General features: G+C 41.0%; 1 non-coding gene across 1 annotated transcript; it reads left to right on the plus strand.

Annotated features, from left to right (window-relative positions):
- Positions 1–4706: 4706 nt before the first annotated feature.
- Positions 4707–4811, plus strand: LOC123617768 (U6 spliceosomal RNA). Its single transcript, XR_006726013.1, has one exon. It is a non-coding gene; the product is annotated as a U6 spliceosomal RNA (small nuclear RNA).
- Positions 4812–12740: the final 7929 nt, after the last annotated feature.

The following is a 12740-nucleotide window of genomic DNA, read 5'->3' on the forward strand; positions in this document are numbered from 1 at the left end:
TATGATTTTATTTTGTTTTTAGTGAGATGTCTTCTAGGACTCAAAAGGAAATTGTTCCTATTTTGCATATAAATACAGGAGAGCTCCTAGAAAAATTTGTACGTAGAAATTGAGCAATGATTTTGAAATGGTGGATCACGACTCTTTAGTGGATAATGAAATCAGTTTAGTGAGTTGCAACCAGCATTTTTTAAGATAAATGAAATAAGATAGATGATACTATGACATGGAAAATATCAGAGCATTGTATTATTTTGTGAAGCTCTTATTTCAGTTATTTTTTCCCTGTGTGATTACTAGGTTGTGATATAAAATGTAAATAATTTTTAAGTGTATTTTTCATACCCATTAAGATGGCTATATTTGGGAAAAAAAAACCTATGGAAAATTGCAAGTGTTGGCAAGCATGTGAAGAAACCGGAACACTACATAACTGGTGGGAACGTACAATGATGTAGTAGTTGTGAAAAACAGTTTGGCATTTTCTCAAAAATTAAACATAGAATTATCATACAACCCAGTGATTCCACTCCCAGGAGGTATTGAAAATTGGTATTCAAGCAACTACTTTTACACAAATATTCAGAGACCCACTTGTCACAATAGCAAAAGGTAGAGACAAAGTCAAAGTCATCAATGGATGAATGGCGAAACAAGATGTGGTATATCCATGCGCTGAAATACTATTCAGCCCCACAAGGGAATGAAGTAGTGTTAGGTGAGCCTCGAAAACCTTACGCCAAGTGAAAGAGGCCAGATATCAAAGTTCGCATAATGTGTGATTCCATTTATGTGGATTATCCAGAAGAGGTAAGTGCGTAGGATTGGAAGCTGATTGGTGGTTGTTAGGGGCGAGAAGTTACAGGGAATGGCGAATGACTGTTTAATTGGTGTACAATGTCCTTGGGGTGATGACAGTGTGTTGAAACTAGAGAGAAGTGATGGTTGCACAACACTGTGACACTATTAAATACCACTGAATTACACACTTTAAGATGGTTACTTTTCTGTTATATGAATTTCATCTCAATTTTTTAAAATAAAAAATTGTATTTCCCCTTCTGGGTCATAGTCAAAAAAAAGTTTGAAAGCCACTGAAATGGAAGGTCCTGTTTGGTCAGATGTGACTGTTCTGGTGCAGCGCTGAGACCTCTCCTTGTGTTTTGAGCTGAGGGAGGAAGCCCCTTCCTCAGCTCCTTTCTAGAGGAAAGAATCAAGCATTTACCCTGTCTTTCCAAGGGTCCAGGCATGATCATCCATATAGTAAACACTAAACGGAGAGAGTCAACCAGACAGTGTCCACCTCCTGATGGGCGTATGGGGTACTGTCTGTGAAGAACTCTTCTCAGGGGAGGCAGGGAAAGAAAGAAAATAACTGAAATCTAATCAGGCATCTAGATACAGCTTCTGTTTTACTGGGAGTACAGGTGATGGAGGAACAAGCCTGTTAAATGACACCATGGGGGTATAATCAGCAAATCTACAGTGTGAGAAACTGCAGGACAAACAACCCTGTTTATGAGATAAGGCGTGGGGGTGGGGAAGGGTGGGACAGCCTATGAACAGAGATTTCAGTAACTGATAAATCAGCTATTATGTGTGAACCTTGCCTGGATCCTGATTCAAAGAAACAAACTACAAAAACCATGAACAGTACAATTAGGGAAATGTGAATACTAACTGGGTATTTGACCATGTTGTGGAATTACTCTTTGATGGGGGCGAGGGAAGGTGGTGGTTATTGATATTGTGATTATATTTAAAAAGGGAAGTCCTTGTTTTTTTTTAAAGATACATAGAGAAATATTCACAGATAATATGATATGACATCTGAAATTTGCTTCAAAATAATTCAAGGGGGTAGGTGTTGGGTGGAAGGACAGAGGAGAAAAGCTTGACCATGAGCTGATAATTATTGAAGCAAAATAATTAGTGAATGATGGCTTATTGTGTCTACTTTTGATCATATTTGGGTTTTTCCATGATAAATTATGTCAAATGTGTGAAAACAAAAATCTGTAAATAAAGCATTCAAAGAAGAAGCTACTGATAGCAGTTAACTAAAAGATAAAATACATTAAAATAGCCATAGGAAAATATCACAGATTTTCAGAAAAATAGTTTTGAGAATGACAAACCATATGGTGAACAAAATTTATCCATCTAAGAAACACAATGAAACCTTTGTTTATGTTAACTGTGGGCCTGTTGGCTGACTTTTTGGAAAAGTCATTTAGAAAAAGCCTCACAAGTAACTTGAGAACTGAATATGGCAAAAATTGAGACAAAGTATAAAGTTGGACTGTTACCAAGTTAGACGTAAGATAGATAATCTTCACTGTAGCCAAACTCAGGCTGGAAAATTAGCCTAATCACCCAAAGGGATGAGAAATGTGATATTTTCTGTTATATTTGCACATCAACATTTTTAAACAGATGTATTTATTTGTACCGTTTCCTTTGTAATTAATGGGAAAAACACAGAAGAACTTGAGTATGCACCCCTGACATAAATTTGTTCTCAGAGTCGAGGGAATCTCTTGGATTTCTGCAGATACAAGGAAGTCATTGATTCACCCATCCTTGGTCAGCAAATCCCTTGAAAAGTGGCCACCAGGATTACATGAATCTTACAGAGCAAAACCTCTGAGAACAGCCCATCCCCACTGAAGTTTAGCAAACTAAACTTCCTTTACTAATTCTCTCATATGCCTGAATAATTCCCTCTGGAATATTAACTTGTCCAGTTAATGGAGAAAAAGAAAGACCAGCATGCCATATTTCATATTTATCTAGAGCCACTTAGAAAACCGTTAAATGGTGCCACATGGTATGCTGAGACACTACAGTGCAGTGGCCTTTGCGCCTTTACCTTTGTAGGAGGCTGAGCCGTGGAAAGTGTTGGATTGGCAGTTGGATACTTGACAAAGGGCAAGACTCCACCACTTATTAGCTACATGACCTTGAGCTGGTCTCACTTTCCTTTCTCCTCGTCTGTAAATTAGGACTCCAAGAGCAGAGCAGGATGACAGAGGGAGGGTCTTGTACTTTTTAAACATTCACCAAATTTAAAATAAAGTAGAATTCACCATTTTATGCCAATGCTTGACTCAACTTTTCAATCAATAAGTAGCAAACACTGACTCAATGTCCATGAATTTCTGAGTTCAGTGTTCAGTACTAGGACAGAAGGATACATAAAAAGCACTCCTTCCCTCACACCCATTAGGATTCACACGTGAGCAGATAGATAATACAGAGCAATGTTTTTAAATAGCATGTGCCTTGGCAGCCCAGAAGGTCTCTTGGGTTAGTGTTTATTTGCTCCAGGTCTCAAAGAGGGGAGAGAAGAGGGGAGAGGCACAGGGTGGGCAAAACAACATTCAGGGCAAAGGAAAGGCCCAGAGACAGAGTTTAAGAAAATCCAAAGGCATTGAGTAAATATCCCAAAGTGGCTTACAAAGGAGGAGTAGAGACTGCGAAGGAGTGGGTTGAGAACATCACCAAGGAGCACGGCTGCCCCGGTGAGGAATTTGGGCTTTATCCTGTGGGCTCTTGGGGACCCACTGAGATTTTTCACCCAGCGAAGCCCACGATCGGTTTCTTGTTCCTCTGCTGTTGTCAGCTTCCACAGATGGAGTTGTCCTCTTCCCAGCAGCAACGCCAACGCGGTCTGAACGTTCTTATTCAGAAAGGTCACAGGCAACTTAATACAGAGGCACTGTGATCATGGTTCCCATGCTACTTATCTTGATAAAATGTAGCTGCAGCCCCTCAATGTATGCAACTACTATTTACAACTGGTTTTCACTGTAGACCTTATGTACACAAAATACAGGAGAATTCAGATTATATCTGGGCAGATTTGTTCATTGCATAAGGTCTGTCTCCAGATCAGTTTCTTTTCCTGGGCTATATGTGACGTATTTGTTTTCTGAAAGAGCTAATGTGACTCCCCAAATTGTCGTAACTTACTCACTGAGAGAGGATCTGAATTATGGTGGAATGCTGCCCCATCCCCCACTGAGCACAGATACATAATTTATGCTTTACTGTTTGAAAATTCTGAAACGAATTTGGCCCCAATGGTTTCAGAGAAGAAATCATGGCCCTGGAATGGCAGAGACTGATTCAGCACCATTCACATGTAAGGTGCTGTACATCCATCACCTCACTTGGTTCTCACTGTGCCCTACAAATGAGGTATTATTACTACCGTTCTAATGATGGATAAGCTGAGGCCCAGCAAAGTCCAATAATTCATCCAAGGTCCCACATCTCACAAGAGGTAGAGCCAAGACTCAGACCCAGGGCTGTTGGATTCCAAAGCCCACGTTCATTTCACCATGTCTGAGGCTTCCCTGAATCCCTTCTCAGCACGTCCCTACTCCCCAGCCCCATCAAGCCCCCGCCACCAGCCCCCACAGTGGCTGTGGATTCTAGGATCCTTCCAGGCTGTATAGATGCCAAGGAGGAGAAAGGTGTTGAGTGTCATTTCTCTTCTTGCCCCTTTGAACTCACAATGGGTGTCTTCCTGCAAGACCTACATTTTTATGCTGATTCATTGCCATCTAGTGGTCATTTTAAAAATGAGTTTTACATAAAATATTAGGATGACATAGCATCATTTTTAACAGTGGGGGAGTTGGTCCTCAGTTGCTGTTGAAAAAAATAACATGATTTGCAGTAAAAAGGAAACTAACCGCTTGCTTCGCGGCAGCACATATACTAAAATTGGAACGATACAGAGAAGATTAGCATGGCCCCTGCGCAAGGATGACACGCAAATTCGTGAAGCGTTCCATGTTTTTTACACAAACCGTTATGGTAGCTTACAGAGAAAAAAATGTGACAATGAGTGTGTATATGTCCATGTATGACTGAAAAATTGTGCTGAACACTGGAATTTGACACAACATTGTAAAATGATTATAAATCAATAAAAAATGTTAAAAAAAAAAAAGGAAACTAACCAAAGTAAATACCTATAAAGAGAAATACATTTTAATTTTTACATTCTTGAGGTGAATGACTAACACAGTGGATGAGTTTTGCTATGGCTTTATAAAATCTCATCTATAAAAACTGACCTAAATAATCAGATTAAATCTCTGCGTAGGCAGCTTAGGGAAATAGAAGCTTTCTCTAAAACCGTTTTTTCAGCCTTGCTCTAAAGATTGCTAGGGACTGTCTCTGTTCTAATTACAATATTTACAATGCAGATTAACAGTTGCAGTGTGCTCCTCTTCATGAAATTAAAAACAGCCATACGCATCCTCATTTACATACATTCTTCTCCAAAACAGATGAACTCTGACTCATCTTTGGTAACAATGGTAAGATTTATAAACTTGAAGGTGGATTAAAGGAAATCAAAGCATTGTCCATCAAAAGAAAAAATTTTAGGTATTGTAAATACTAATTTAGTGTATTTCAGTTTAATATTTATTGAGCTTCTGGAAATTCCTGTAATAGATTCAAATATGGACTCTGCAGTTTCTTGGCTTCAAGTTGTTTAGAATCTAGAGCCAGGAGATTGGCAAATACACGTTAAGGCAAAATTCAGAATGTGATATAAGAGAATCTGTCCAGTATATTTGGAAATGGGTATAGTCCAGGATTAAAATCCTCAAGACACACACTAGCTTGCTAGTTTCAGCGGCCAGGTCCTGGGAACTTCGTGACACCAAAGAATTCTCAGATAAATTGAAATCAGCTACCTAATTAGTGGACCAGTAGGGGAGTTAAAGTTGCTTTGGGGTTAAAATGGGTACCTTTGGTGACCACGGTGCAGCCTTGCACCTGTTGTTCCAGCCTGAACCATCAGAAGGAGAGTCCTGTGAATGTCAGAATTGGGTGTGTCTTCCCGTCTACGCTGCCTGCAGGTTAAATGAATCTTGCAAGGAGGGAACATAAAATGAAGCCGATTCCAAAAATACACTTAATTTCAACATTATGTGGCTTGGAAGAAAGGAAGGAAAAGAAGTCTTCTACTTGCTGTTAAGTGTAGGGATACAATGGGGGGTCGCCAGCCAGGCACCCAGGGTCCTTTCTTTTTGAAACTTAATAAGCCTCATCACGACTCAGAGGTAGATTTTTCCCATCAGCAGGTCTCTCTTGTGCTTCTTAATCTTCTAACTGTGAATTGTGACCGTGTCTTCCTTTCCTCAGGAAAGGCCAGCATGGAATGCATCCCTTGGCCCATGTGGAAAATTAAAGTGATAAAATCACCAACACAAGGTGCAGAACTCCAATATATATAAATGTCAAGTGAGCCTTTAAAAAAGCCAGGCTTTTGATGAGGGACGAAGCTCCCCAGGATGTGGGTTCTCAGCACGGGGTCTGTTGGAAGGCACTAACAGGATGGTGCTGGAGGGCCCCCACCGACCCCAAAGCCAGAGTGCTCGGGTTCAGACAGGATGGGCTCCCATGACCCTGGGCACGTTCCTCAGCCCTTCTGCCTAGATTCGCATTATCTATAAAGAGGGCCAGTAGTAGGACTTCCCTCACAGGATTATTCCAAGGATAGAAGGGATGAAGACATAGAAGGCATTCAGCATAGTGCCTGGAACAGAGTCCCTCAATAAGCATTAGGCCTTATTATTGCTTATTTACAATGAAATTTTGAATTGGCTTTCAACAATTCTGTGTAAAAGTATTTGTCAAGTGACTCTTACATGCAATATATATTACGTAGAAGAAGAAAAGTTCCATGTTATCTATATGGAAAGAAAAATAAATAAGAATTAGTCAAGTACGATGGAAATGCTTTGCATATTTTAACTAATTTAATATCCCCTGGGGGAGAAACTTTATGTCCATTTCACAGGCAAGAAGACAGAGACTCAGAAAAGTTAAATAATAGGTCATACAATAAGCTGATTGGAATTTAAAACCAGGGATAGCTGATTCCAAATTATGGGTTATTTGTACTTCATCCCAAAGTTGGGTTTAATTGTTGAAATACGGTAGGCATTAATTTTCCTCTTAGCCACTTGGAATCCAAGGTAAAATAGAAACAGAATTGATGAATGCCCTTCTTTGACAGAATCAGACTACTCTATCAGAAAAACAGTAATGACCAGGGGGCCAAATCTAAAAGAAATTCGTAAATATTTACTGAAAACTTCAAAGGGCAATATTCTCAAATGCAGTACTGTGAAAAAACAAACAAAAAAGGTTCTTTGAGTAATTGATTTTTTGGGTGAGTGCCCCTTGCTGAACTCCAGCTTACCCAAGATATTTCTAGAGGCGGTACTGGATAATAACATATAGATAGTGTGTAGCTGTCACGTGATCTAGCTTGTTTCAGAAATCTTGGAAAATGTAAAAGAATGATTGTGGAGCACATCCTTTGGAGAATTTCTCCTTATATATCAATTTCTTGACAGTTTCTCCAGAAGTTAGTAATTAATTTAGCATTGAGCTCGCAGAAAATGGCCAAAGTACTAAAGAACCAGGGCATAACTATATTCAGGATTCAGTGTAACTTTTTCCTTTTTTTTAATTAAAAAATATTTTTTAAATGCCAGCATTCACCAACTGTGCAAAGAAAAAGTCATAAAAATAAAACTCCCGACCCTCAGTGTATACAGGAAATAGAGAAAAAATTCAATAAAAAAAACCAATTTTAGGTTTTGGCTTCTGTGGAGTTCCAGCCATATGTACTTGGAAATCTTTTTAAATGATGAAATCAGCAATTTAGGAGAGATTCCAAGTAATTCACTGGTCTATTGGAAACCCAGGGCAGTACGGAAACAGTGGAGGAACTGTCACATTGAGATGTGATGGTAGAGTTAATGTGTGTGAAATGTTTAGAACCTTGGTGAAGGCTAGAAAAATGATAGAAACTAAGCACTAGTGCTCTGCCTAGTTTTGGGCTTGTTTTGTCATTTTAGCTCCTCTCCGACCTTGGAGAAAGTTGTTCACATGTACACACTGCCACACACGTGAAAAGCCTCTTCCATCTCTCCAGCCACATGGCCCTCCTGAGCTCGTATATCCAACGACCTACTTGACATCACTTCAAGTTTAGCATGATGAGAACCGAGCAGGCTACTTTTACCCATTTCAATAAATGGCAACTTGATGCTTCCAAGTTCAATTCGTGGTGACAAAAACCTCTGGAATCATCCTTGGTTCCTTTCCTTCTCTCAGACCCCCATCTATGACGTCTGCACCCTCTCAGCTCTGCCTTCAGAATCTATCTGGCACACAGCCGTTCTTACCAGCTGCGCAGCCACCATGGTCCACAGCCCCACACCACTCTCCCCAGCTCAGTGCAGTGATTTCCAGCTGCTTTCCCAGCTGCCTCACTTGTTGCCTTTGGTCTGTCTTCAAAACAGCATTTGGAGTGACGCTATGACCATGTTAAGACAGATCATGTCAATCTGTTGCCTGAAACCTTCCAATGAGTTCCCTTCCCACTCAGTAACAGCCAGCATCCGGATGACAGCCAGAGGCCCTGCGCCATGTCTGGGTCCTGCCCCTTTGACTCTGACCGGACCGTCCCTCCTGCTCTATTCCTCTCTCTCTCACTCTCCACTCCAGATACTCCGAACTGTACCACACAACCAGTAGACACCATGGCAGCCACCATGGTGGTGGTGGTTGTCAGGAGAAGGCTGCTCTGATACAAGAATTGATTCATCACTTCAACTTCCTCTGGCCACCTTTCCTGATCCTGCCATCCCTTCTTCTTTAAACCAAAACAGAGGAGATGGGTGGCCCATATCTGGCTATCCCCAGAGCTGTGGGAGTAGGAAGGGCCTCTCACGAGTCCTGAAGTCAGTCATTAAAGTCATTGTCCTCACTAGTTCTGTCTTTTGCCTTGTTCTGTTTGCTTTGCCGTGTAGCTAAGAGATTTTTCTGAAGCCAACCTCCCCCCTGGCTGCCTTAGCTCAGTCCGCTTTTGTCCTCTTTAAGAAGTTAGAATGATACTAGAGGAGGAAGAAAATATTTAAACCAAAATATTTTTTCTACCATATCTGAAAGAATGTTAAGACTGCAGGGTTAACGAGTTGTGGGTAGTTACGGTGTGTTCAGCATTGGCTCATCATTAGAATTAAGTTTTGAAAAATGAAATAATATTGATGACATATGATCTGTAATCACAGACAAAATATCACAGCGATGAAGAGCAATAGGAAAAGATGCCCTCTCTCAAAGTCAGTGCTGTTCATTGTGAAAGCTAAAAGTCTCTTTTCAAGTAATTGCATTCAAAGTGCTTTATTCATTTCTTTCTTGTGGTGGAACGATAATCCCAAGCTTACATAGACGGGGTTTAGTCTGGTGGCCAGTGCAGTGGGAAAGAAGGGAAATGACCACTCCGTAGGCAAACGTGGCGCCATGGCCAGCAGCAGGGTCAGATGGGTGGCTCCCTTCTGTTCTGGTTATGGTGCAACTTTCCTGGCACATGTAGAGCTGTGTTGTCACGGGCTGTATGTGTACACAAACCCCTTGAGAAAGAGATTTGGGGGTCCTCTCTTGGTGATGAAAGTAAATACCATCTAATGAGTACATCAAATGGGCAGGAGTAATGTGAAGATTTAATAAGAAGACAAATTATTTTTAAAGCAGAAATGTGTGCTCTTGAAATCGTCCCTGGAATTTATATGGATTTTGAAGCTGATATAGAAATCTATTTCAATCAGTGTCAATTGTGTCCACCAGGAGTTTTAAATTGAAATAATCCTTTCCTTTAGAACATTTGATGTCTGTCCATTAAGTCTCTAATTTCCTTATGCAATTCTGTGCCTGCCAGCTGGCCTATAACTGCACAGTGACTTGACATTGACAGTTGCTCATGTTCATTCTCAAGGCAGGTGCTTTTTTCCAGGTCCATTTTTTGTTTGGTTTTTAGCCCGTTTCATGATCAGCTTTGACCTTAATTATCCACTTTCTAAAATCAATGAGAAGCAGTTATTGCTGCCTTCTCCAGATGTGGCACACAGATGAGTGAGACAACACTCTTGTCTCGTTTTATGTTTTTTCTTTCCAGTAATATTGATCGCCCCAATTTTCTCACTTCTCTCTGTGAAAGCCCATGACTGGGGCTGGGGGCTGGGGACAGCTCATTTGTTAAATGAGCCCCACAGCAAATGAAATCAGTTCACACTCCTTTCCAGAGGCTAGCTAAAAGGGATATTCGCCCTCATGGGCCTGACCTAATCAGGTGAGCCTTTTAAAAGAGAGCTGAGGCCTTCCCTAAGTTTGTGCATGTGGGGCTCCTCCCTGTTCACCATGCTCTTCTCCTGACCATCTGCACTGCAGCCTTCAGACTTCCTTACCTAGCCCCGCAATAGCATTATATGTAACATCTCCTACTGGTTCTACTCTTTGAGCTCTGACGGGTACAAGTTCAGTTTAAAAAAAACACACACACACAAACTATGTATCTGTGTACGTATCTTTCCTTCTAAAGAACTGCTTACAGAAGTTCACTTAGCAAACCACGAATTGCTCTAAGACAACTTGTCATCCAGGAAAGGTCCTGTTCCCCCCCAACAGCTTATTTTTCTTTTAACTTTAGACCAGTGGTCCTCAAAGTGTGCCCACCTCCATCCCACCAGTAGCATCCATATCAGTGCAGAGCATGTTACCAATGCAACTTTCTCCTGCCCCATCCCAGGCCCACTGGACCAGGAACTTTGGGTCTGCAGTCCAGCGGTCTCACAAGCCGTCTGTGTGATTCTGATGCGTGTAGAAGTGTGAGAGCCAACTTAAGCCGTGGTGTCAGTTACAGGTATTTGCCAAAGTTTCTTAAATCATGTAATATGAAATAAAACAAAGCTGAAAAATTCCTAAATTTATGAAACTCATGTGTCATTGGTCCACTTTAGAGCCTGCTCCGTCTCTCCCTTGGAAGGGAGCTCTTCCAAATGGAGTGCTTGAGTTTTGCCCACAGGACAGTGACAGTGCAGACCGCCAGTCTCTCATCCCATAGTTCTGTCACCAACCTCCCGGTGGCCTTAGGACTTCACGTGTCATTGCTCACTGCCTAACTCTTTGCTGGCTGGAACGTTGTTACTTGGGACTTGAAAGTTGTTCCAAGGTCAGATAATGGTTGATTCCACGCGGAATCAGTCCTCTTCCTTGCTTCCCAACTTTGCATCCCAATCTGTCAGGCCTGGCTTTTGTCCCAGCGACTGTCCTGTCTGTTCAGGAGTAATTAGATTAGTCTCCCAAATTAGCTTCGCTGATGACAAGTTGGTGCCCATGGAATTATTTAGTGCATTTGATGCTGACTTTGATCTTTTTGCTTTATTTGACCCCATAGCCACAAGTTGGACTCCTTCCTCCAGCCAACCATGTCAGAAATATGTGGGTTTTTTGTCCCAACTGAAACTGGATGAGACCAGCCATTGGAAATACACCACTCCTTAGAAAATTAACTCAAGGTGCTCAACCAGTGGTGGGCCAATGGGATCAACACAAGCCCTCCTTAAACACGGAAGGGAGTCCACTCTGCACATCCTCTCAGCCCTCAGTTAGCATCTCTGCATCCTCACAGGAAGTAGAACTTTTAGTGGTACTTACTTGTGTGCTTAGTTTTCTATTCTGAAGCAATATCATCTTGCTGTCTCACTATGAGGAAAAAGACCAAAGATGACGGGGTTGCTGCAAACTTGAATAACCTAATTTACTCAAGTTTAACATCTCTGCATTTCCAAATTCAGCTCCATTTAAATAAGAATATTTTATTTCTTCTCTAAGATAAGAATTCACGCACAATGCTCTTATCACAACCCAAGCTTCCTAGATGGCCTGGGGCCAAACAGAAAGGTAGCCAAGTAGTAGCATTATTCTAAAAATCATTCTAAAAACACTATTCTTTTTTAAAGTTCATGGTAATTTTTATAATATATATTCACATCACACCCTCATTTGATACGGGTAAAAACTGTTTTCTCTAAATAGATTTGGGGGTGGGAGGTGCAGAAGGAAGAAAACCTAAGCTGAAATAGTTAAGTCAAACCGCGTACCCTGGTAGGTTAGGTCGACTTCATTCATTCACTCTTCCATTTATGTCTTCATCCATCCATTTCTTCATTCATTCGTCTGGTTGAGTGCCTCCAGTACATGAGCCAGGGTCCAGTTATGAAATAATTTGTGTGTGTGTGTGTGTGTGTGTGTGTGTGTGTGTGTGTGTGTATACATGTATAGGCTATACTCTAAAAATGCTTTTAACTGTTAACATAGCTGTTATTTTATAGTCTCATGTGTGCGTTATTTTTATCGTTTTACCATTAGGAATAATTGACTTAACCTTCCCACATACATGAAGTAAAGAGAATCTCATACTCTTAGAAAAGAAGCTTCAGCCAGCTACTCGTTCCAAAATGTCAATGTAGTGTGTTAAAATGCCAAAGATTCGTATTGGGAGGGTGAAAGCAAACATCACGGCGGCACAAAACAAACAATATTACCAGACTGATGCATATTTCATCGATTCTTACTGTTTTCCTGTTCCTTTAGGTTGGCTGGTGCCTGTGTATGTGGCTGACTCTGAGTGAATAAACTCGGTGTAGGGGATGTTAGCACTTTAATCAAGGGAGAAATCCTGCCTGAGTAACACTTGGGCTATTGGGTCTCAGGCCATCAGCACAGTCCAGTCTGTAAAACAAAATATTCTTGAGTTTCTCAAGTGTTTGTAAACTGGTTCTAACCTGACTTTTTTGAGCAAAGCCTTCCCCTTGGTAAAATAAGCAGCCCTTTTACCCCTTTTCTGTTCGTTCATC

The sequence above is a fragment of the Camelus bactrianus genome, chromosome 24, assembly GCF_048773025.1.
Source record: "Camelus bactrianus isolate YW-2024 breed Bactrian camel chromosome 24, ASM4877302v1, whole genome shotgun sequence".
Lineage (NCBI taxonomy): Eukaryota > Metazoa > Chordata > Mammalia > Artiodactyla > Camelidae > Camelus > Camelus bactrianus.